Below are 12,431 nucleotides of genomic sequence, written 5' to 3'. Positions count from 1 at the left end.
TCACCATGTTTTTGACAATTGCCATGTAATAAATGGAAGGAAGGCACTTGGAAGCAGTTACAGAATTGTGGCCTCAGGTGGTGTTATAAAGTTTGTTCTGGGATCACTGCTCCTTTTAATAAGCTCTTTATCAAACCAGACTCTAATGTTACTATGTTTCTCTAAGTCTGATTTCTGTTATTTTTTTAACCAATCTCAAGTAATAGGACATGTACTTGATCTGTTTAGATAGTTTTTCTTTAAGACACAATAAACTCAATTGTGACAACTTTTTGTTCTATTGTGTGCATAGTTTTGTAGACAGATGTATATACTTTGTGGGATGCTGTATAGTAAGCTTTGAAATTTCTTTTGTCAAATGGAGGTGATAAAGTAAAATTGTTGCCTTACAGCAGTGTTGGCAAACTCTTGTTACCCCCCCCCATCCTGCCTGATATATGTGGCTCATGAGCTAAGATTTAAGATTGCCTTTTCCACTTAAAGAGTTTGAAAAATATTCCTTTGTTATATCAGAATGAAAAGTTAATGAAATGGAATTTATAGTGTTCAAAACTAAAATTTTATTAGAATATGGTCCTGCTCATCATTTACATATTGTTTGTGGCCACTATATGCTTCTCTGTGGGAAGGTTGAGTAGTTTTTGCAGGAGAGACTTTTTATGACCAAAAACAACTAAAATATTTTCTAGATGATCTTTTTTTTCTCTCTTTCTTTTTTTTGGTACCAGGGATTGAACTCAGAACCCTGTGCTTGTGAGGCAGACATGGTACCACTGAGCTAAATCCCTGGCCCTGCCAGATGATCTTTAAAGAAAAAATGTTTGTTGGCTTTGTTTTAGAATGTTTTGAGCACTGACTAGTTATTAATTTATTCATATATGCCATTGAAGAAGCTTTCTCATATTGCTTATTAGATGGTTAAAAATTAAATTGTAAGTGGCTATATAAAAGATTATAATGCCCACTACAAGTGATAAACATTGAGATGTTACTAATTTTTCAGGTATTTCTGTAGAAAAATGCCAAAACAATGTGCTATTATATTGAAAGTCAGAAATGTTAATTTTTTAGGGCTGCTAATAAAATTCCATTGACTGTGGTTTAAACAACAGAAATTTATTTTCTCATAGGTTTGGAGGCTAAAATTCCAAAGACTAAGGTGTCAACAGGTTTGGCATTGGGATAATCTGGATACTTTTCTTATTTATGTGATTAACAACTTTACTTACATCTACAATTCTTAGTTCTTGGTTGCTACGTTACAGAATTTGTATGTTACAGCCATATGGTAAATATTTTGTCCTAAGATCTCTCTTCTTGAGTTGTAGATGAGTGTTTCTCTTCAGAAGACTTTTACTCTGGGCGTACATCCCTGCTGCATCTTCTCTTACAAGGTTATTAGTCAGATTGAATTAGGGCTTTACCCTTATAACTTCATTTAACCTTACTTAGCTCCTTAAAGGCTATCTCCAAATACAGTCACAGTCTTAGATACTAAGGGTTAGGGGTTCAACATAAAAATTTGCTGGAGGTACAGTTCAGTCTATAGCATGAATGAATTTCTACTAAAACTTAATTTTTTCATGAAGCAAATTTTTTAAAAAAATTTCTTTTATTGGTACATTTTAGGTATACAATACATTTACATTTATCATTGGGTGCTTGTACCTGTACATGATGCGTCTTGGTTCTTATTTTTTTCCCCATTACCTGTGCACCCTTCACCCCCTCCACCCTTCCCTATTTACATAGATTTTGTTTCCATTTTTTTCTTTTCTCATAATTTTTCCCTTCCCTTCTTTCCTTTCCCCTTCCCCTCTCACCACCCCTACACCTTTGGACCTTTTCCTATTCATGAAGCAAATTTTGAGGTTGTACTATGTGATGGACACGCTTGTACATAAGGATGGTAAAAAGGCAAAGGGTTGACACTTAAGTGTCTTAAGTTTAGTAGCAGAAGACTGGCAGTAAAAAAGAACAAAAGTGGTAAGGGCTATAAAGAAGATTAAAGAGTGTAAAATGTTAAGACTAGTTTGGAGGGTAAAGTAATGCTATTTTTAGATAAGGGTGTTAAAGTTACAGTTTTCTGAAAGGTGACCTTTCACCTGAGAACTAAATAATAAGGAATAGCCAACTAGTTAAGTACTAAGGCTGTTTCTAGGACATGATGGTGATTAAGATTGGCATGGTAAAGGATCAGAAGAACTGTGAGCAGATTAAATTTTATAACCTAGGATTGATGAGGTTGGCAGGGATGAAGTCATGAAGGCCTTTGGGGAAGTTATTGTAAAAGTTTTGCTTTTTCTTTGCACAAGAAATAAAATCTGGATGGATTTATAGCAAGGGAGTGACATTTTTTGTGTTTGAAGGAACACTTTGGCTGTTGTATAAGAGACTGTAGGTACCATAGAAGATAAAGAGAACAGTTAGGTGATCCACATATTCCAGGTGAGAAATATTTTGGGCTTGGCCTTTGATGGAGGCAGAGAAGAGGTAAAGAAATGTTAAGAATTTGAGATATTTTGGAGGTTAAATCCTGGGTGTGGGGATTTGGGAAAAGAATGCAGTATCTTTAGCAATAATGTGGTATAATACCATCTATAATGGCAAAGGTATGTCAATTTTATCATTCTTGGATAAAATACCTGACACCTGCACCTTAAGGGAGGAGCCTTAAGGGAGCCTTACTTGGCTCAAGGTTTTGGAGGGTCTAGACCATGTTCAGCTCCAAGGCAAACAGTGAAATGGGCCCCGCCCGGAGTGCGCGAGCGCTCTGCTCCCAGTTGCAGCGCCCGTGGGCGCCCAGGGCAGCGGCGGCGACCGGTGCCTAGGAGGCGGCGGGTGCCTGGGAGGCGGCCGCATGGGGGTCGGGCAGCGGAGGTGCTGGCGGGCGGGGGCGGCTTGCTGTAGGCCCGCCCCTGCGGCCCGCAGGAGAGACCTGGCCCGGGAGAGGTCGGGCCCGCCCTGCTGGGGCGGTGGGGCATGAGGCGGCGGCCGCGGTGAGCCCTAGCCCTAGACTGTGTCGGCGGCCAAGGAGAACCCGTGCAGGAAATTTCAGGCCAACATCTTCAACAAGAGCAAGTGTCAGAACTGCTTCAAGCCCCGCGAGTCGCATCTGCTCAACGACGAGGACCTGACGCAGGCCAAACCCATTTATGGTGGCTGGCTACTCCTGGCTCCACATGGGACTGACTTTGACAACCCAGTACACCGGTCTCGGAAATGGCAGCGACGGTTCTTCATCCTTTATGAGCATGGCCTCTTGTGCTACGCCCTGGATGAGATGCCTACAACCCTCCCGCAGGGTACCATCAACATGAACCAGTGCTCAGATGTGGTGGATGGAGAGCGCCGCACTGGCCAGAACTTCTCCCTGTGCATTCTGTCACCTGAGAAGGAGCATTTCATCAGGGCAGAAACTAAAGAGATCATCAGTGGGTGGCTGGAGATGCTCATGGTCTATCCCAGGACTAACAAGCAGAACCAGAAGAAGAAACGGAAAGTGGACCCACCCACCCCACAGGAACCCGGGCCTGCCAAGGTGGCTGTCACCAGCAACAGCAGCAGCATCCCCAGTGCAGAAAAAGTCCCCACCACCAAGTCCACGCTCTGGCAGGAAGAAATGAGGGCCAAGGATCAGCCTGATGGGAGCAACCTGAGTCCAGCTCAGAGTCCCAGCCAAAGCCAGCCTTCTTCTGCCAGCTCCCTGCGGGGACCAGGGCTGGAAAGCAAAGAAGAGGAGAGCGCCATGAGTAGCGACCGCATGGACTGTGGCCACAAAGTGCGGGTGGAGAGTGGCTACTTCTCACTGGAAAAGACCAAGCAGGACTTGAAAGCTGAGGAGCAGCAGCTGCCTCTGCCACAGTCCCCTTCTAGCCCTAGCACCCCAAACAACAGAAGGTCCCAGGTAATTGAGAAATTTGAGGCATTGGACATTGAGAAGGCAGAGCACGTGGAGATAAACCTGTTGGCCGGGCCCTCACCATCCAGTGACACTTGCCAGGGCTGCAGTGAAAAGAGGTCATTCCCCAGGAAGCAGGACTTCAGTGAAACCCCCAGCGCTCCTCTCTCGGATGCCTCAGCCTCCCCCTTGTCTCCACACCGAAGAGCCAAGTCACTGGACAGGAGGTCCACGGAGTCCTCCATGATGCCTGACCTGCTGAATTTCGAGAAAGGCTGGCTGACCAAGCAGTACGAAGATGGCCAGTGGAAGAAGCACTGGTTTGTCCTGTCTGTTCAGAGCCAGAGATACTACAGGGACTCCGTGGCTGAGGAGGCAGCGGACTTGGATGGGGAAATTGATTTGTCCACATGTTATGATGTCACAGAGTATCCAGTCCAGAGAAACTATGGCTTCCAGATACACACAAAGGAGGGTGAGTTCACCCTGTCAGCCATGACATCCGGAATCCGGCGAAATTGGATCCAGACCATCATGAAGCATGTGCACCCAACCACCACCCCAGATGTGACCAGTTCATTGCCTGAGGAAAAGAACAAGAGCAGCTCAACTTTTGAGACTTGCCCAAGGCCAAATGAAAAGCAAGAGGCAGAGCCAGGGGAGCTGGATCCAGAGCAGAAGAGGAGCCGCGCTAGGGAGTGAAGGCAAGAGGGCCGCTCCAAGACCTTTGACTGGGCTGAGTTCCGCCCTATCCAACAGGCCCTGGCTCAGGAGAGGGGCAATAACATGGGGCACCCTGATGCTTGTGCGCCTGGGTACCCCGAGATGGAGCCGGGTGAGCTGGAGCGGGAGCGTGCACGGAAGTGGGAAGAATGCCGCAAGCGCTTTGGGATGGTGGATGCTGTGGATGGAACAGGCATCGAGGAAGCAGCCCTGTGCATGGAGGTGGACTGGAGCCCAGGGCTGCCATTTGCCACCGGCCTTAAGACGCAAAATGTCCATGTGGAAATTGAGCAGCGGTGGCATCAGGTGGAGACCACCCCTCTCTGAGAGGAAAAGCAGGTGCCCATTGCCCCCTTGCACCTATCCTCTGAGGACAGAAGTGACCGGCTCTCTACACATGAACTGACCTCTCTGCTGGAGAAGGAGCTGGAGCAGAGCCAGAAGGAAGCCTCAGACCTTCTGGAACAGAACCGGCTCTTGCAGGGCCAGCTGAGGGTGGCACTGGGCCTTGAGCAAAGTGCCCGGGAGGGCTATGTGCTACAGGCCACATGTGAGCGAGGCTTTGCTGCAATGGAGGAGACGCATCAGAAGAAGATTGAAGACCTTCAGAGGCAGCACCAGAGGGAGCTAGAGAAGCTTCGGGAGGAAAAGGACCGCCTCCTGGCTGAGGAGACTGCTGTCACTATCCCAGCCATTGAAGCCATGAAGAATGCCCACCAGGAGGAGATGGAGCGTGAGCTGGAGAAGAGCCAGTGGTCTCAAATCAGCAGTATCACCTCAGACATTGAAGCCCTGAGACGGCAGTACCTGGAGGAGCTGCAGTCGGTGCAGTGGGAGCTTGAGGTCCTCTCTGAGCAGTATTCGAAGAAGTGCCTGGAGAATGCTCACCTGGCTCAGGCACTGGAGGCTGAGCGGCAGGCCCTGCAGCAGTGCCAGCGCGAGAACTAGGAGCTCAGCGCCCACAACCAGGAAGTGAATAACCGCCTAGCTGCAGAGATCACATGGTTTACGGACACTACTGACCAGGGACAGCGATGAGGAGGCTGCTGGGTCACCCCTCACACAGGGCAAAGACGCATACGAGCAGAGGTCTTATTGCGGGTCAAGGAGTCAGAAATACAGTGTCTGAAACAGGAGACCAGCTCTCTCAAGGACGAGCTCCAGACAGCACTTCAGGATAAAAAGTATGCTAGTGACAAGTACAAAGACATTTATACTGAGCTCAGCATCGAGAAGGCCAAGGCAGACTGTGATATCAGCAGGTTGAGAGAGCAGCTGAAAGCAGCTACAGACGCACTGGGGGAAAAGTCCCCTGAGAGCACTGCTGTGGCAGGATATGACATAATGAAATATAAAAGCAACCCTGACTTTCTGAAGTAAGACAGATCCTGTGTCACCTGGCAGCTCGGAAATATTAGGTCCAAGTCCATAATTGAGCAGGTCTCATGGGATAACTGACTCGCACCCACTTCCCGGTCCCGTGTCGTGTAGAGTCTGAAGGAAGGCCTGACAGTGCAGGAACGGCTGAAGCTCTTTGAATCCAGGGACTTGAAGAAAGACTAGCTGTATCCCATGCCACTCAACACACCCCCCCTGGCTGGTGGCAGCACAACCTGAGCGCGGCTTTTTGTCTGTACCTTTATTTTTATCATTGTTGTTGTTATTGTCATTAACTGTGGGTATGGATACATGAGAGACTGGTGTATGGATTGTCCGCACCATTCCAACTTCCTGTTGTGTTTATCACCACTTTCTTTCTGTGGTATTCTGAGATTGGTCAAGTTCCAGCAGTGTGGTGATGCAGCACCTGCCCACATCTGAGTAGAGCCCTTCTCAATATCCACTGCACCCACTGTCAGTATTAAGGCTCAGCAGCCTGTCAATAAGCTAGCCCTGTGTCAGAGTGCAGTGTGGAGGTCTGGCCTACACTCCAGCTCTGCTGCTCACAGCTAAGCACCACCAGGTGGGCACAATCCCTGTTGGTCAGAGAAGAGCCACCTTGATGTCCTGGTTTGACCTGTACCATGGTGCAGGTGATTTGCCTGCCTGGTTGCTGGAGGAGGCAGTAACCCAGACAGCTGTACAGCCTGTGCACACTGCCTTCTGGCCTGGGAGGAGGACAACATTTTGTATTTGCTCCACTAATGCAGTTTAGAACCACACCCCAGATAATCCTGTCTAACTTTCACAACCTGGAAAATGTGGAAAGCAACCATTCCTATTTTTGTTTGTTTTTTATTAAATCTTGCACCCCCCCCAAACAACAACAACAACAACAACAACAAAAAACATAGTGAAATGGTGTGGTGGATAAAAATACTTAGTTCATGGTGGGTAAGCAGAGCAGGGAACAGTACCTGAGAGGATGGAGCCAGGGACCATCTATAGACCCCAAGGTCATGCCTCCATGATCTACCTAGACACACCCTGAAGTGTGCTTTACTAATCCCCTAGGGAGCTTCTAAGCCAATCAAGTTGACAAGCTTAACCACATTCTACCCTTTGTCAATTTGACACCCAAACACATCTCCTTAAACCATACTTAATCTACAAGTAAATGCAGTAATAAGTTAATAATTTTGCTTAACATGATCCAACTGTCTGTGTAAAACTGAAAATACAGTAATCTCTTTCCCAGCAGTTCCAACATTGCTCAAAAGCCCAAGGTCTCCTCAGACACAAGGCAAACTCTTTTTCCTCTGTAAAATCAAAAAAGCAAATTTATTAATCCCAAAGTACAATGGCACAGGGCAAATATTCTTACTCCAAAAAGGAAGAATGGGGGATAGAAAAGGATCTAAACCTAGCAGAACAGATAGCAAGTCCTGTAGCTGCATGTCCATCATCTGGGGCACATGGTGGTGAGATGTGAGTTCCGAAGGGCTTGCACAGCTCCATTCATATCACCTTGTTAGTTGTGGTCTGCACTGCCTCTCTCTTGGGTTGGCTCTTAGAGCTTTTCTTGTCAGATGTTCCTGGCATCTCAGACTTACTAGGGTTTCCACCTTCAACTTCATTAATGCACCTGCCTCTTAAAGGCACATTGACTGCCCTCCTAGGCCATCCTTTGAATTCCGGGTAGAAGTCTCCATGACCCCACAACTCTTGCATTCTCAGTGCCTAAATGATCATGTGAATGAATCCTGGGGAACCAATTCCTTAGGCAACCCCTCTCAGGGCCAGGGACTTTCTTCTTAAATGAAAGGTTTATCCTTTTGGATCCTTAAGACAGCAGTGGGCTGAGTCTTGCTGGTTCCTGAGATGCCCTCAAAGCATTTCTCTTGTCTCAGTTAAAAGAAGGTGCTGATCTCTTCAGCAAACCACACCTCCTTTGGCCTCAACTTAATATGTAGTTCCTTTTAGGCAAAAATTGATTTTATATTTCTGCTCTGCTTTTTGCTCTCAATTCTCACTATAAATCTTGCTGAAAGCAACCAGTAGTATTCATGCCACAGCCTGAATGGCTGCTTTGAAATTTCCTCCCCCAGTTCATTTTATATGTCACCTTTAAATTCAGCCTCACATAAATTCTTAGGACATAAACAAAATGCAGACTTTTTTTTTTTTGCCAGAGTGAAATATGCGTCCTCTAATCTTATTTTCCAATACAGTCCTTGTTCTCAAATAAAACCTCAACAGCTTTACCTTTACTATCCATGTTCTTTTTTTTGTTTGGTATTGGGGATTGAACTCAGGTCCTTGCGCTTTCAGGACAGGTGGCAGAACCACTGAGCTAAATCCCCGGCCCTGTTATCCATGTTCTTATCAGCATTCTGGTCTTCTGAGCTCTGACCAGGATCACCTATCAGATTCTGCTCATAACATTGTAGGGCTTCTCTACTTTGTATCTCTAAACCTTTTCAAACTTTTCCCATAAACAAGTTCAAAACGCTTCTGAATCACATGATGAGGTGTAGTTGCAGTACCATTTCTCTGGTACCGTTTTTCTGTATGAGGCAATTTTTCTATAGCTGAACAAAATACTTGACACTTGCATTTTAAAGGAGGAGAGATTTATTTGGCTCATGGTTTCAGAGTATTAAGTCCATGCTTTACAGGCTCCAAGGCGGAGACAGCATGATGGAAGTGTTACCTCATGTGATGTATCCAAGAGATAAGATTCCAGATCCTTGTGTATGGGAGGCAAAGAATTACAAGTGTATATCCAAAGGTAAAAGAAAAAGCAGCTGCATTTATTGGAGATAACCATAAGGTGTGCTTGAGTTTGTACTCGCAAAAGGGTGGCATGAATGGGAAAAGTGCCAGGATGGCAGGGGAATAGGGAGACCTAAGGTAAATTAGGCCTTTTCAGATTTTAAAAGATGACCCTGGACCCAGGTGCCTCTCATTGGATTTGCCCGAATATGATTGACAGAAATGATTGACAGGGTGCTGTGTCATCTCAGGGTCACCTTAGTATGCACGACTCTCCCAGAATTTACTCTATTTTAATCACATACGTGACATGCAGTTCCTATGTATCAGCCTTTAGCAAAGTTCCAGTGGGGAAAAGGTTACTAAAGGTCAGGGCACGGAATCTAACACCTTTGTGCTTTGGCCTGGAGCTTTAGAGGTTTCCTGGGTCTTTGTTATTTTTGTTTCTGCTTCTCTTAGGACAAAGGAAAGGAGGATTGGCCCTGGGCTATTGCTCAAATTCAGGTGGGTGAAGGGGAAGTGGTCTCCTAGCCCCAGTTGTGCTACCTGTAAGGGCCTGGTGGAGCAAAACTAGCCAGTCAAGTTGACAAGCTTAGTCATTCTAGCAAGTAAACCTATACAGTGTTAGCAGATTAGGTGATTTTAGCATCAAGTTACAGAATAAAATTGGAAAGGTAAATCTTTCAATCATGAAATAAAACGCCTAAGGCAAGTAAACAGTAAATAGGCTGTGGTTTAATTTGGTGTCCAACTGACTAGAAAACCTTTAGGGAATTCATAACTTGCCAGGAAGTATGCCTTTGGGACAAATAACAACTTTGGGACTAAAAAGCCCAGAAAGTACTGTAATAAATGTCAGGTTTGGTAGAATGAATAAGCATGCCATTAAGTGATTTTCTTTAGAGTGTTTTTTTTTTTTTTGGTACCGGGGATCGAACTTGGGTCCTTGTGCTTGCGCAGCAGGTGGCGAAACCACTGAGCTAAATCCCCGGCCTTTCTTTAGAGTTTTTTTATTCGAAGGTAAATGTTTTTAAAGAAAACCGTTTTTTTGGTGAAAGTGGATACAATACATAAGAATGAGAGGTGGTGATGAATGGAACCGGTCAAGGCTGTCTTTAAAATTGAACTTTCTCTGTCAGTTTCTTTGTCAATTGAACTTTGTCTGTTATGGTGGTGAATTCTCAATGAGGAGTCAGAATTACGAGGTCTGGGTTTGGTTTTTGCCATCTTTTATATAGATAGTGTGCTCAGCTTCTGAGCGTCATGGCTCCCCATCACAAAGATAGGCACTTGGTAGGTGGGAAATTGTAGAAGGAAGTAAGCATTCAGAGACGCATAGTCACTCCAGGTTCAGAGTGGCCTATACAGATGTAAGGTAAGTATGATAGTAACCTTTGTTTCAGGATTGTCAAAATATTTTTTAGTATATATTTTGTTTCCTTTGTGAAGAATTGGAGATCACTGAGCTTAATTATGTGACTTTTTTTAATTAAAGGAGACTAATTTGCAGAATATTCCTTTTTTGGGGGAACCATATTATAATTTGCTTATATAAGACTTTATTTGGTTTTTTTTTTTATTATTGTTTGTTTGTTTGAGCCAAGGTTTCTCTGTGTAATTTGGATTGGCCTTGAACTCACTCTGAGCCCAAGTTGGTCTCAAACTCATGGTGATCCTTCCTCTTGAGAGCTGGGATTACAAGTGTGCGCCACCTCGCCTGGCTAAGAAATTTTATGTAGTTAGATATTAGTCCTGTGTTAGATATGTGATGGGCAAATAAGTCTTTCAGTCTGGAACTTGGCTTTTTAGTTAATTTACAGGATCTTTTATAAAAGTTAATGTTGATGTACCTTCTTTTTTTGGTACCAGGGATCAAACTCGGGTCCTTGCACTTGCGCAGCAGGTGAAACCACTGAGCTAAATTCCTGGCCCATAAAAGTTAATGTTGATGAAGTTCATTGATCAGTTTTTTTCTGGTATGGATAATGCTTTTGATGTCAGTATTCTTTTATTTTTATGGTACGGTGTATTGAACCTAGATCCTTCATACTAAGCTACATTCCTAGCCTCGTTTTAACCATCATGGCAAAATGGAATTTTTGAAGTTAGATTTTTTTTTTTCTTTAAAGACAAGCAGCTTCACCACACTTGCTCAGGCTTGGGGCATAATGGGCCACCTCCTCCTCATAGCTCAGATGAATGATCAGGATATGCAGCTGCTGGCTCCCAGGAGATCTGGTCCTTTTGAGATTTGGCTTCACTGCATTTCCTCAGGGCTCCATAACCACCATCTCTTCCTTTTCACATTTCAGATGAAGGCACAGAATACACAGATGGTGGTCTCAGGAGTTCAGAGCCCAGTTTCCAAAGGAAAAGGAGAGCAAAAGATGACCAAGAGGCATAAAGCAAGCCTGAAGTCTGTTGTCTCCTTGTATTGCCTCTGTTCCTTGCTATAAAAGACCTTTTCACACTTGTACACAGTGGGATGGTGATTTGAAGCAAATGAGGCCCCTCTTTCTCTTAATGATTTGATATTTCTAGTTGGATTGGCTATGATAATCTCCTTATTAGGGTATTGGACTAATTGTCTAGAATAAACTTGTATACTATGAGTTAAGAAGTAGAATGTTTTGCCTTGCAAGTGCAAGGTCCTGAGTTCAATCCCCAGTACCAAAAAAAAGTAGAATGCCATGGACTATATTACTGCAGTCCAGTTTAAAGAGGTTTGATGATTTTCAAAAGTGTTTGTCACTCAGAAACATTAAATATAATCTATCTAATCTTTGTTAAACATTTATATGCATAGTATTTCTGGGAACTCAGACAGATGTTTAAGGAGTAGTCTCTGGTCCTGAGTTTCTTACATTCCAAGGTAGTTTGAGTTCAAAACAACCAAAAAATGTTGAAATGCAAAACATGAAGCATTTTTAATGCACAACATTACCTATAAAATGTGCTGTATAAATTCAAAATCTCTTTAAGTTTGTCCTAATTACTTTATAGAAAGTGTGGTGAGTTTTGATTTTCTTACCTGTGAAATAGAAATAAAAATATCCTATGGATGTTTGAATGAGATTGGATATATAAAACCCAGCATGAGCTTACATATATTTTTTCTACAGTTAGGTAAGTTTTTAATTGAAAAAATAATTGTTTTTGGTTAAAGAAAATGCAATCAGAACATGGAAATGAGTAAGTCTTCTCACTCTAGACCCAAGGTTCTTCTTTATGCACTTCTATGCCAAGAGCATAGTTTTGAATAATTTCTAGTAGTTATTTAGGTACATGTATACTTATATATAGTTGTATATTTTATAATTAACGTAAGTGGGAGCATAAACATGTTGCCTTGTATCTTGAGTTTGTCATTTAAAAATAGATTTTGACAATCTTTCCTATCAAGAAAATTTTAAAATATATTATTCTCTTATAATTTTAATGGTTATTGAGTTTTCTGTTGTTTGTATGTATCATGATGTAACTGATGTTTTTCCTCCAGCACTCATACGTCTTTATTTTTTTATTTTTTGGTACTGGAGATCAAACTTGGGACCTTGCTCTTGCGAGGCAGGCGGCGGAACCACTGAGCTAAATCCCTGGCCTATATGTCTTCATTTTAAAAATATTTTTTCAAAACTTTTTTCTCTCTTTA

At 43.6% G+C, this 12,431-nt stretch overlaps 1 protein-coding gene and 1 pseudogene across 11 annotated transcripts in view; both read left to right on the top strand.

Annotated features, from left to right (window-relative positions):
- Window positions 1–12,431, top strand: part of Adipor2 (adiponectin receptor 2) — a 74,063-nt gene that overhangs the window by 23,111 nt on the left and 38,521 nt on the right. The gene's annotated exons all lie outside the window — the stretch shown is intronic.
- Window positions 2,582–12,425, top strand: LOC101705963 (myosin phosphatase Rho-interacting protein pseudogene; annotated as a pseudogene).

Source organism: Heterocephalus glaber, unplaced genomic scaffold, assembly GCF_053883595.1.
Source record: "Heterocephalus glaber isolate CG9 unplaced genomic scaffold, H.glaber_assembly_v1.0 deba00000281, whole genome shotgun sequence".
In the NCBI taxonomy this organism is placed as follows: Eukaryota; Metazoa; Chordata; class Mammalia; order Rodentia; family Bathyergidae; genus Heterocephalus; species Heterocephalus glaber.
The sequence above is the reverse complement of the archived record's forward strand: the minus strand, read 5'-3'. Positions and strand labels throughout refer to the sequence as shown.